The sequence below is a fragment of the Amblyomma maculatum genome, chromosome 1, assembly GCF_055883805.1.
Source record: "Amblyomma maculatum isolate TAMU_Amacu chromosome 1, ASM5588380v1, whole genome shotgun sequence".
NCBI lineage: Eukaryota > Metazoa > Arthropoda > Arachnida > Ixodida > Ixodidae > Amblyomma > Amblyomma maculatum.
The window spans coordinates 326741800-326754015 of NC_139344.1; the positions used below are offsets into that span (position 1 = coordinate 326741800).

The window sequence follows — 12216 nt, forward strand, 5'->3', positions numbered from 1 at the left end:
GAAATGCTTCCTGCAACCGGGTTGCAGGAGCAAAATGCTTGCTGCAACCCATGACGTCTTATCCGGTTTAAAAAAAAACGTCACGTCCGGCTATTGTTTTGTGGGTAAGTGTTTGATTTTAGTAGCAGAATGGCTGGTCGTCGGAGCCGTGGGAGCTGCGTCGCCGTGCCAGCCGTACGCTCTCGTGTTTTACGGTACGTAAGCAATTTTTTCTATTTTTTAGGTATTTCAGTATGCATGTATTGAGTCATTGCCCGCTGTCTGGAACTCTACATTTAGTTTTCAACTTCCTGCGCCCGAATGTTCTGTTGACGACCATTGAGCCTGCTTGGCCGGCAGTGGGCCCGAACGGCCCAAAGGTGTATTATAGAAAGTTTCAATCGAAAGCTCAACGTAGTTCGACACCAAGGAACATGCGGTTAAATACCGTTTATTAGGCCAACCGCACGAAAGTCTCAGTCATGTAAAACACGCCTGACTACCAGCCTTGCGTGCGCCTAAAAAGGGCGGGAAACTTGGGTAAGCTTTCTTCAGCGGTCTGGATGAATAGTTAATGATTGTAACGTCTTTGAGCTGATGGAGGGACTTAAGGAGATACTAGGACATGACAAAAAAACGCGTAGAAGCAGGAAAGGCGAGGATCACACAGGCCTGTGTGGGAAGCTTTTGTTTCGGTGCACCACCACTTACTAACCATTTGTGCGACGTGACCCTTTGTGTGACCCTCGGGCCTCATTGCTATGACGCGGTGTAGAATAATGATTTCATAACATCGCTTATAAGCTGACGTCTAATATTGGGTACGCAGGGACCTTCCTGATATGTGTTTTGGAGTCTAGCATGGGCTTGCTGGTTGCTGAGGCTGAACAAATGGGACTATGAAAGGCGGAGGCAGCATATGCTCCAACGCCACAAGGTGAGCCCTGTACTTAATTTCAAAACAATTGCTGTGCCACCGGGACTGGTCATTTGTTTTAACTTTTACATGGGGAACATGGCACAGCTCACCAGTTTGCATAGAGTGCATGAATGATTCGAATAAGCAAGCATCCCTGCAGCTTCCTGCAGCTGCGGTGTCCAGCTTGTAGTTCGCAGCCTTTCTTTCTCAGCTGCAATTAATGCATCTGAAACAGTGTGCAATGTAACAGTTGATTCAGGCTAAGAAAACCAGACTAGCTCCAAAAACAAACAAATGTTTGCACGAGATGGACGATCAAACCACGCTATATTGTCTTCTCAATTCGCTGTGAGAAACTAGCAGAGCTGCCTTCTTTAACGAATGGTATTCTTGACAAAGTTGCAGCAAGAACTTTATTTATTTATTTGGTTACTATCAGGGCCGTTGAGCAGCTAAAAACAGCGACAGCTTCTCCGGGCACCGATATGCCTACCAGCCGGTTGTGGCAGGGTTGCTTCACATTAATCAAAGCAGCCTAGCAAATGAGGCTCACTGTAGCAGCAAGAATTGTGAGCACGCCCTCGCACTCACTTGCTTTGTCATCCCCTGCATCTTCTGGCGTAGCAGCGCCGGGCAGTCTCTTTCCGCTCATCAGAGATGATCCTTTTATGCCAGGGGTCTTGGAGCACGGCCACCGAAGCTGCGTGATGCAGTCTGCCCAGCTCAATTTTTAGCCGACGTTTTGAAAGCATTACCACCAGCCCTAATTTCGAACTAAAATAAGCTCAGACTTAGTACCCAGTTAGTACGCATTCATTTTTGATAAGGCGTTGACCACTTAATCTGCATGAACTTTCATTTGACATCACTATGCCTTCAAAAGCAAGGAGCCGGACATCCTGCCTTTTCTTTTATTTCCAAGTGTGCTTTTTGTTTTCTTGCTGAGGATTATAAGTGTGGTATTTATTAACAGGTATGTCATTTCAGTACCTCTCTCCGAGCGATCCTGAAGCTGCTTTTGTCCGGCATTCAAGCGGGAAGGAGCACACGTTGCTTTTCTTTTGCAATAATGGAAGGGCTTGATCTGGAAAAACGAAGTTTTGGTTATTTTGTTCATTTTATCGTTATTTATTGTACTTTGTTTCCTGTTGTTATTTTCTGGCTCCTGGGTCATGAGAGAAAAGGCTTTGTCAATGCGGCCCACGTAGCAATATGAGTTTGAGACCACTGCTCTATGCCCATAATGGCGTGGCTATCAATGGATATTTCATAATGAGTTGGTCTGAGGTAATTGTCAAGCAAAAAACTACCATACTGCCACATGCCACTGGTCGGCCCGGACCCACAACCTCCGCATCATGGTGTTAGAATAGAAGTGCGTGAGCGGGCTGCTCCGCACCGAACAGTAAGTGGCGATACCGATGCGCTGATTTCTGTAGGCTGCCGAGAGACTGCGTTGACTGTTGGTGGCCGCGGGTTCACTGGTTGCTGCAAGGAATGGCAGTCAGTTCTCAACTTTCGCTCACGCCCCCGCTCCACGCCTTTCTTCGATCATGGTATATTCTAAGTTGTAATGTAATGTGGAAAAAACGTGCATTGTTCTCCACTGCGATACAGGCTATGTATTCTGCAATGAAAAATGTCAGCTTTTTTCGGTGCGAAAACATGTCGAACAGCTTCAGCTATGGCGGCCGGCATACCAAGATAGGACCGAGCTATACAGTCACTGTTTGTGAGGGGCATTTGGAGCCCAGGTTTGTGTCCAAAACATGGATGACAGAGTTAAATGGGCATGTGCTGCAAAGCGTTGCTCGTTGCTAGCAAAGGAAGCGGTCCCCACGATATTCTCTGCCGGCCTTGCCTACCTTTCGGACTTCGAAAAGTAGAAAGCGACCCACTGAAAGGCAGCCCCAGGAACCGAAAAAATAGAAGATCGTCAAACCTTGTGTAGAAGTGTCAGGTGAAGGTAGCACGTGCTTCACACGACACTGCGTGGGCATGGGCCGGCCCAAAAGCCGGGTGCGGCTCAGCCCACGGGCCGTCTGGGCCGACTCGTGAACATTTCTGCTGGACCCGGGAAGGGCTTAAACGTGCGGGCCCGAGCCGGATTCGGGCTTGTACACAGAGAGCCGATGTCCGATTTATAGTCACTTTGTCAGAGTAAAATACACATCCGTGGCTTCGCAGCAACGAAACGGATGAAATAACCATGGTACGCTCCGAGAAAAAGGTTTAGTCTTCATAGCTTATTTATTTACTTATTACGCCACCGCGGTGGCTTAGTCATTAAAGCTCTCGAGTACTGAGCTGGGATACCCCAGTCTGATCCTAATTGGGAGACAGCATTTCTGTCGAAGCTGAAAGCATGGCAGGCATATGCTTATAGATGACAGTTTCATTGAAGAACCCCATGTGGCCGAAGTGATCCGAACGCTTGTGCTACAGCGTCCTCATACCTCGAGCCGGTTTGGGACCATTACTCCAGACATAGCTCTCTCTCTCTCTCTCTCTTTTTCGTTGTGAGAAAATTTAAAACCAAACGTTGGTATGGTTTTCATTTTTAGCTGTTGATTGGAACGTCTCATAACAGAAATAGCCGCAAAGGCGTGAGTTTAGAAATCTCCTTGACGTTGAAATAAGATAAATCTTGAATGAGCAATGTTTAAATGAGTCAGTGTCGTAAACAATTAGACATGCGCCGGCCACATTGAACAATTCAAACGAATATATGAAATTACTCCCCTCTGTGACTGAAGAGCAGCAGTCAGACACCGTTCTTGCATGTTTTAAAGCGTAAAATGCCATGTGCGGGTTACTCTGGTGTGGTGCAGCTTGGCGTTCGCCTAATACATTAGAGTAGCGCTGGATGAGGCTGTTTCAGCTATCAGCGAGCACAGACAGTCTGGTCTGCGATAAGGTGCTTCCGCATATGATCAGTTTTGTATACCACTGGAGACTAGGAACTGGAAACCTCATACAAACCACTGGGAAGGGCCAACGTCTGAACGCTTTATGAGGTTTGGCCTTTTCCAAGGTTGCTGTTCAACACTCGGGACGCCTCAGCCACAGATACGGTCTTGCTGCCGCAACGGCGCCATCTTTCTCGAAAGGGGAAATTGGAGGCGGGGGGGACCTTCTACATGCAGAATCAGCGAAGAGCATTGCAGCCAGAACACATGCCGGCCCTGGCGGCGGTGCGATAAATATAGCTATGATATAACAGCTCCTCTCGCACACCACAAGGCGGGTACGTCGCCTGAGCTTCTTGTCTTTCTTCTACCACCGTCGCCTCCAGTTCACAGATACATTAATTTGAGAAGAATAGTGGCTTTCTCTTTCTTTGACGGAGGTGATACCTACGCTTGATGAACTGCCGTTTTGGCATGGCGTGAAGACTACATACGCATGCAATTGGCTACTTTGCGTTTCCTCGAGATTTTAATGTTATATTTTGCTGCACGCGGTGTCTAAATATTAAAGCCTCCTCACAAGAAGTCCGATTACTTTTCTTTCTTTTTTTTCGAGGCCCCCTCGAAAGTTTAGACTTGGTGGGGAAGGAGGAAGCCGCTGTGGCAGTGTAAAGGGCAGCTCACGAGGAGCTCACTGACTGCCGGCGTCTCACAGTCTGGCACACACCTGCGTCGATCGGCGTCTGTCTGCGTCCCATTGTCGGGGGCACTCCTGCGTCGAACCATATCGAACGCGCCACTGCGCGCCGTCGGCAAGACGAATTGGAGAAGCGTAGTGTAGATGGCTAGCGAGGACTTGGTCTGGGCCACACAGTCTGCGTCGCAAGGGCCGTTGCGCGCTGTCGCCAGACGAAGGGGATGACCGCGTGGCCGGCTTGAGGGTACCGACATAGGCGAGAAGACGCCGGGATTCACTTGAGCCTTTTTGTTTCCCGATGGCCCGACTTGGGCTGCTGTCGCCGTCTGGCCAAACACCCCGCGTTCCTTTCCGGTGGGAAATTTTTGTCACAATAGTTGAAAGCGGCAGCTCTCGCGCTCGTCTCGTCGCCATCCTTAACAGGGGACATGGCTCTTAAAGCTATTTTTCCTACGTTTTTCAACAAATTTGATAAAACCTGGTATTCTGATTTAGTTTCTTGCACTGATTTCAAATATAAATTATGTTTCCAGTTGGCCAATTAGTTCAAAAGGTAAAATGAAATTGTTCATAATTTGCGGGAACAATGAAAAAATAACCGCACTACAAAAAATTCACATGAACACTTTGCTAGGTACTAGAAAGCATAACGAATACAATGTTACGCGCACTTTTGTATAACAAATATTAGCGATGTTATAGCAGTTCAAAATTCACTGCTCCAAATGTGAGTGCCTTCCTGTCTGATTTAGAGCAAAATTGAAAACTTTGAACTGCTATAACATCGCTAATACTTGTTAAAAAAACAAATGCTCCTAACATTGTATTCATTATGCTTTCTGGTACCTAGCAAAGTGTCCATGTGAATTTTTTTGTAGTGCTGTTATTTTTTCATTGTTTCTGCAAATTATGAACAATTAATTTCATTATCTCTTGAACTAATTGGCCAGTTGGAAAAGTGGTTGCATGTTTGAAATCAGTGCAAGAAACTGAATCAGAATCCCAGGTTTTATCAAATTTGGTCAAAAATTGGAAAATAATTTTAAGAGCCATGACCCCCCTTAAGCAGAAGCGAAATGCAATACAGCTGACATGTTTCGTGGTGTGTTTGGAGACTGTAAACGGCCTAAACTAATACATTCTTTTTCAGTGAATTTCTAACAGTCTAGAGTTAGAAGATGAAAGAGTCACACTGGCCGTACTGCCCGAATCCGTGAGTCTCGCTGCCTGTCGGAGGTTGGGCACACTACGAGCAGTGGCATGCCGCGCCGCCGCGGCTCGTTCATACACAACCCTTCAGACACCACGCTCCACATCATGTTCTACTTGGCACTTGCTGTATTTCATTTTAAACCAGCCAAAAGACGAGACAAAGAATGGAAGCGAACAAGATGAGGCTGGCTTCTGTGTCTCATCTTTTGGTTGGTTTAAAATGAATGATTACCAACTCGCCCAGTCGTTAACCTTGTTGCTGTATTTACAGGGCATTCCCACGTCTGCTGCTGTGGTTTAGTTTAGCACTGGTGAACGCTGTCTATGTTGGGATACATGCAACATAAATAGCTTGAAAGTAAAAGATTGCATAGCCATTATTGTAGCTAGTTTGTAAAGCATGGGATGCATAATGTGGAGGTCTCTGACCTCAACGGTGGCATGTTTCTTGTTTTTGTTTTGTTTTCCTAGTTTGCAATGAGTTATTTCTCATTTGAGAATGGATACACTGCTGATTGCCATTCATCACCAATGCAGATTTTGTTTTTATTAGTTAATTATATGCTTTCCTCAATTTCATTCTGTTGATTTGCATACCTGTGTCGTAACAGGGCCTTTATATATTTTTCCTTTTCTGCTAAATAGAAGAGCATGAGCCTCTCATAGCCTGTGTTGCTTTAGGACATTAAATCCCATAAGCCAGACCAGCATGAGCCTCGTTTCTGGCAGTCGTAGATCTATTTCATTGAACCTCTTTGTTAATAACAAGCTTGTCAAACATACGTCAGACAGAAACATACAGTATTATGGGTGTGACACCATGAAGGTGTCAATCATTAGAAATGTCACAAGTGTTGGGCAGGCATGGAGGGCCTATCATTAACATGTTAAAATTAAGGAAGCTCCGGTGCCACTCAAGCGAAAACGTGAGAAGCCTCTGACAGAAAGCCATGGAGTAGGGCATCTGAAGGAGGAAAGGGCTATCTTTGAGTGCAGTCTATCCTCACTGAAGTTATTACTGACCAGTGCCTTGGAAATTTTATCAGAACAGGCATGGATAAAAAAAAAATTATATGCACAAGATAGAGAGTGGAAATGTTCTGCTTATTGATGTGAACTCCGAATTAGTCTAGTGGTGCTTGAGCACATCATAGTGGTATAGTCCACATTTCTCAAGCTAAAAGAGTCATGTTTTTAGTCAAACTTATCGTTCGGGCATCAAGTATAGAAACAAGCATTGCATTTTCTGCTAGTTTGTTCCAAATTGTTGCTAAGGTCATTTGTGTTATTTTAAACATCTGTACATGTTTTGGCTGTTAGTCTTGTATTTTCAGCAATGCATTGATCTTTGAATAAAAAGGAATCAAATAGGTTATTTTGGTATGTCAGGTATAAAAAATTCAGCTAATAAAATCTTTTGAACCCCGTCGGGGTGGCGCAGTGGTTACTGCGCTCGACTACTGTTCCCAAGGTTGCGGGATCGAATCCCGGCCTCAGCGGCAGCTTTTCGATGGAGGTGAAAAGCAAGGCGCGCGTGTGCTGTGCGATGTCAGTGCACGTTAAAGAACCCCAGGTGGTCAAAATTTCCGGAGTCCTCCACTACGGCGTCTCTCATAGCCTTAGTTGCTTTGGGACGTTAAACCCCACAAACCAACCAAAAATCTTTTGACTTTAGAAACGTGCTTCAAAACTCCCGTTTTATAGCTTCAAAGTACTCGAGCCTGCTTTCCACCTCTCCAAGTTGGTTTGTGGTTCAGGTCATTATTGACAATTCTGCATGACTGAATTGATGTCTTCAGTTTGGAGTTTTGGGGAGGGTTGCATCCATTGGGAAGAGTGAAAAATGCTGGCCGAAGATAAGGAACGCTGCATTATGAAAATTCCGATTGCTATTGGGCTACCATCTCATGGATGATGGCACTTGAAAGCGTTTTGACTGGAGGTACTCGCACTGCTTGGGCTAGGCCAGTGCAGCACTTCATCTTACAGGAGCATATGCACCTAATTTTGGTCGCATTTTGCTTGTTAACGACATGCAAAACATTACTCTGTACAGATCATCACCTGGTTTTTATCTTCAACTGCTAAATAATTTATAATTGAATTTTTGTCTTATCTGTTTCTGAGTGCCTATACTCCATTAACACACTGAATGTTAGTAGTGCTGCTACTGCACTTAAAATCAAGTGTTGGTCTCTGTTTGCAATATTTTTTAGCTGCTTTGAGAAGTATGATGCTCATGGACAGCCTCCTTAACAACATGAACTGGTGTATTTGTGATGAGGACCATATATCAAAGACAGCCAGAGGTTTTATGATGCTAGCATTGTAGCAACTGCTGGCAACGGTGCTGTAGTTCGGTGAGGGATTTGGCCATCTTGTGGTTGTTGCCTGTTTGCTGTGGCCACCCTCAAAGTAAATAGCTATGGTCCTGTCACATAGTTTGAGAACTTCTTGTAACTTGTATGGAAATTACTGTTTGGCACAAAATGACTTATGGCTGCCATCATGTGCATTATAGAGGGCGAGCGACTACATTTCGGTGGAACAGTTCCTCATTCTTTTTCACAGCCCATAGGAAGGATTTCGCAAGTTTAGAAAAATGAAATGCTCACAGCTGAGTCAGTCGCAATTCTGGAATCATGCTGTGTAGTCGACAAACGCTACAATCAGAGAGCAACGCATGTCGTCTAATGAACAGTGCAATCGAAACTTCTTGGATACAGCAGCAAATGAAAATGTGCACACGTGGTTTTCAAGGTGTCTCAACGTTTATTTATATGCTTCACAACCTACCAAAGCCCGCACACTTGCGTTATACCAAAGCACAATCAGCTGTCTGTTCTGATGTCTGCGGCCAGTGTTGATAACTTCATATCAGTTCTTTACCACCCATGGTGTCCATTTCTGCTGTGCATGTGCACTGCAGTGATACATTGTCAGACGCATGCAGAGAGCTCTAGTACTGGCCTTACTTAGGGTAACCTTTTCGTTGTTTTGGCTTTTCTCATTCTTGAGCTATGCTACAGGGTGCACACTTTTCTTCTTGTCTGGTTCCTTTGACGAGTCATGAATTCAGCATTTGTGCTTCTTTCCTTTTTGAGGGTGTAGTGACCATATGCAAATCCACTATTAGAATATATGAGCTGCTGCATAGTCTGCAGTCCTGTTATCTTTTTATTTCAATTTGGTACGTCTCTGCATAGTCTGCAGTCCTGTTATCTTTTTATTTCAATTTGGTACGTCTCTGAGTTGCTCTGGGTGTTTTGTTATTGTTCTGAGCTTGCATTCTTTTGTTTTTTCTCCCCATGACAGCCGATCCTGCACGTGACTGATACTAGTCGAGAGATCACAACAGCTGCCCACCTTTCAAAGCATGGCATTCCCTGGCCCAAGTTGACTGCTCCCTGTGCTACTGGCTCAACAGTGTACTCACAAGTCTGCACTTCACTTACGAGCGTAATGGCAACACACACACGTTGGCCATAGCTTCCCATAGCTTCTGTGTCAAAATAAAGTATTCCTACTTATGTGCCTTTTCATTCATTATTAACGCACATGATTGGAGTAATAAACACTCCAGTGCCAAAACACCATGTTGACACACTCATTTATGTTTAGACTGCCTACCTTCTGCATTACTTTCCTTTTGTAACCTACCTAGAAAGGTAAGTATTTACTGTATGTGTCATAGAACCACATGTATTTGTTATTCCTTTTGAGACGGGAAATAATCCGCAAAACCAGTGAAGTAAGAAAAGTTTACAATTTTTAGAGGTAAGCCCAATGAAGATGTTTCGAACTGCAGACAGGGACTGATGATAAAATGGCAAAGTGGGTGGTGTTTGTTGAATTGCACAAGATTGGTTTAACTCAGTATTTTGCAGATGAGCAGCAACTTTCTTAATTGCAATGCTTACTTACACCCATGCTGTCACCTCATGTAATGCTTAAACATTTGGCAGTGCTAATCACTTTACTAAAATATTGAACTCTTGGCCCTTCAAAGTGAATTGTGTTCAATGGCGAGGTGACATGCTTGTAGCAATGAGATTAGATCTAACCTTGGATACCCGCTTAATACACTATTGCTGTGCCTCTATGCTACTGGGATGGTGAGGCAGCATACTAAAAGGGCATAAAAAAAAGCGTGTGCAGTAATTCTTTACATGTAACAATAGTTGAAGCCCTCGGCTAATTTAATGTGACTGCTTAAAAGGCCATATTTACCAAAAAAGGCAATTTGAGCGACAAGGATGAGTGGCAGATAGTATGACCGGATGGATTGGTCTGTGTGATGTGAGGACCATGGTATGGTCCAGCTGCCTACCCAAGCAGCTCCTTTGACATGAGAAAAACTCATTGCCTTTCAGAATCCCAAATCAGATGTGCGAGTTGGGAGTTCATTTACATAATGTGGTAATTAGTAATTTTACAAATTGGTATGTGTGATAAAAGTGCAAACTAAGATTGGTGAGTCAACAAGTAGCCAACTAAATGTACAGGGATGAGGATACAGGAGTTGTAAATGCTGTGGCATGTTTTCCTTAACAGCGGTGCTGAAGTGCCCCCGAAATATTTGTTGCATTTGCTCAATTTATGTGTATTTCAGTTTCTGGTATAACCTTTCCCACACCTTTAACCTTTAGGCACAGTAATTGTAAGTAAAATCGGCAGTTAAAAAAAATAGCATTGTCAAGATGACAGCGTTCCAAAAAATTGAGAAATAGTAATTAAGGTACGTATAACAGCAAAAGTTGCTACACTGTACCATCAGCATACACGTGTGATATGATTTTTGGAACCATAAATGCAGTATTAACATCAGTAGTTTATCAATTCAGTTTCGGACTATCCTCATGTTTGACAAGATTTTAATGATGAAACTTTCAGCTTAATGCCTCCAGTAGCCTGAGTATTCTGAAGCATAGCATTGTTGCCTTACTTAATTACTTGGCACACTTTCCAATTTTGCAGTGAGAAATTTTCTTAGCTTAAAACTGAAAAATTTGGCAGTACTCTGTCAGGGACGAAGCAAGCTTTTGGAAAAGGAAAATAGAGTAAATGTCTCTAAGTGGATATGTGCACTGTGAATGAAACTAATGAGCAAAAAAAAAAAGCATATGCTTTCAAGCAAAGTATTGCAATGCTTAATATTACATAGAATTCCTCCTGGCACACATAGATTTCATATTTCAAGCTGCCAGTTTCCATCATGCAAGGACGACTGGCAAGCCATGTTTTGCGAGAGGGTACCTTTCTAAGTGGACTCAGCTGGGCTTAACCTGATTTCCATGAAATATATATGGAAGGGTGCTTAAACCAGATGCTATCAGGCTTTAAGTATACCTGCAGGTAAGGGCCCTGCCAACTACTATTTTTAATAAAGAAAATTTGATATATCTAGTCGTCACTTAGTGTTTGTCATATATACTCCCTCAAGCACAATTAATAGTGGTCTAATATCGAGCTGCTTGGTTGATACTAAAAATGAAAACGCAGCACTGACACCAAACATGGATGGGCTACTGCTCAATTAAAACGCCTGGAGAGAGTGCAACGTAAGTCAACTTAATCGCTTTCACTTCTTTCTTGCCGACTGCGACGTAAAGTATCGGCAGCACTTGTGCAGTGGTCACCTTTACAAACCAAGCATGCTATGCGTCTGGTCATCGACTGGCAGCTGTCGGCCGGCGCATCGTCGCCGTCGATTCTCCTAGCAACGCCACGCCCTCCGCGGCACGGATTCAACCCTCTTTCCAGTTTGGTTGCTAATGGCCATCAATTTTCGCTGATTATTGCACTATAAGCAGGTAAACCATCTCTACTAATTGAGCACATAAATAAAATATTTTATCGAGTTTAGTTTACAGCGCAGCCCTATGGCAGTCGCGTAACCGGCGAAGCGAATAAAGAGCACATCAGAGGATGAAAGTTCGGCGATTCACTCTGATGCATATCTTACGCACTGGATTTGTTAGAGACCAACATGGAATAATTTGAACAAATTGTTCGATATAAACGGTCGTTTGGCTGCTGGATATACCATTGCTTGTAAATCCGGCCGCGCAAAATATATAGTAAAAAAATTTACTTCTTTTTCCATATTGTTCGCAACAAACATGCATAACCACGCACTGAGATCAAGTGCCACATGAAAATTCGCGCTTCCACTTCAGTTCGAATAATAGCTCTCGAGGTCAAATGTTCGAATGAGTCACGTTACATATGCTGTATGCGAGGTGGGTACGTGGGGGACGAATTAAACTGCACTGCAAAAGATGGTTTGGTTTGGTTTATGAGGTCCCGAAGCAACTCGATCAGGCTATGAGATACGCCATATAGTGGAAGGCTCCGAGAATTTCGACCATCTAGCTGGGTTTTTACCGTACCGCGCAGTACACGCGGGCGCCTTGTTAGTATTCGCTCCCATCGAAAAGCAGTCACCCCAGTCAGGATTGAATCCCACACCCTTGAACACAGAATTCGAGTACGCCAAC

At 44.1% G+C, this 12216-nt stretch overlaps 1 long non-coding RNA gene across 1 annotated transcript; it reads left to right on the top strand.

Moving 5' to 3' along the window:
- The first annotated feature begins 80 nt into the window (after positions 1-80).
- Positions 81-9246, top strand: LOC146207368 (uncharacterized). Its single transcript, XR_014703229.1, has 3 exons — positions 81-194; positions 809-916; positions 9032-9246. It is a non-coding gene; the product is annotated as an uncharacterized LOC146207368 (long non-coding RNA).
- Positions 9247-12216: the final 2970 nt, after the last annotated feature.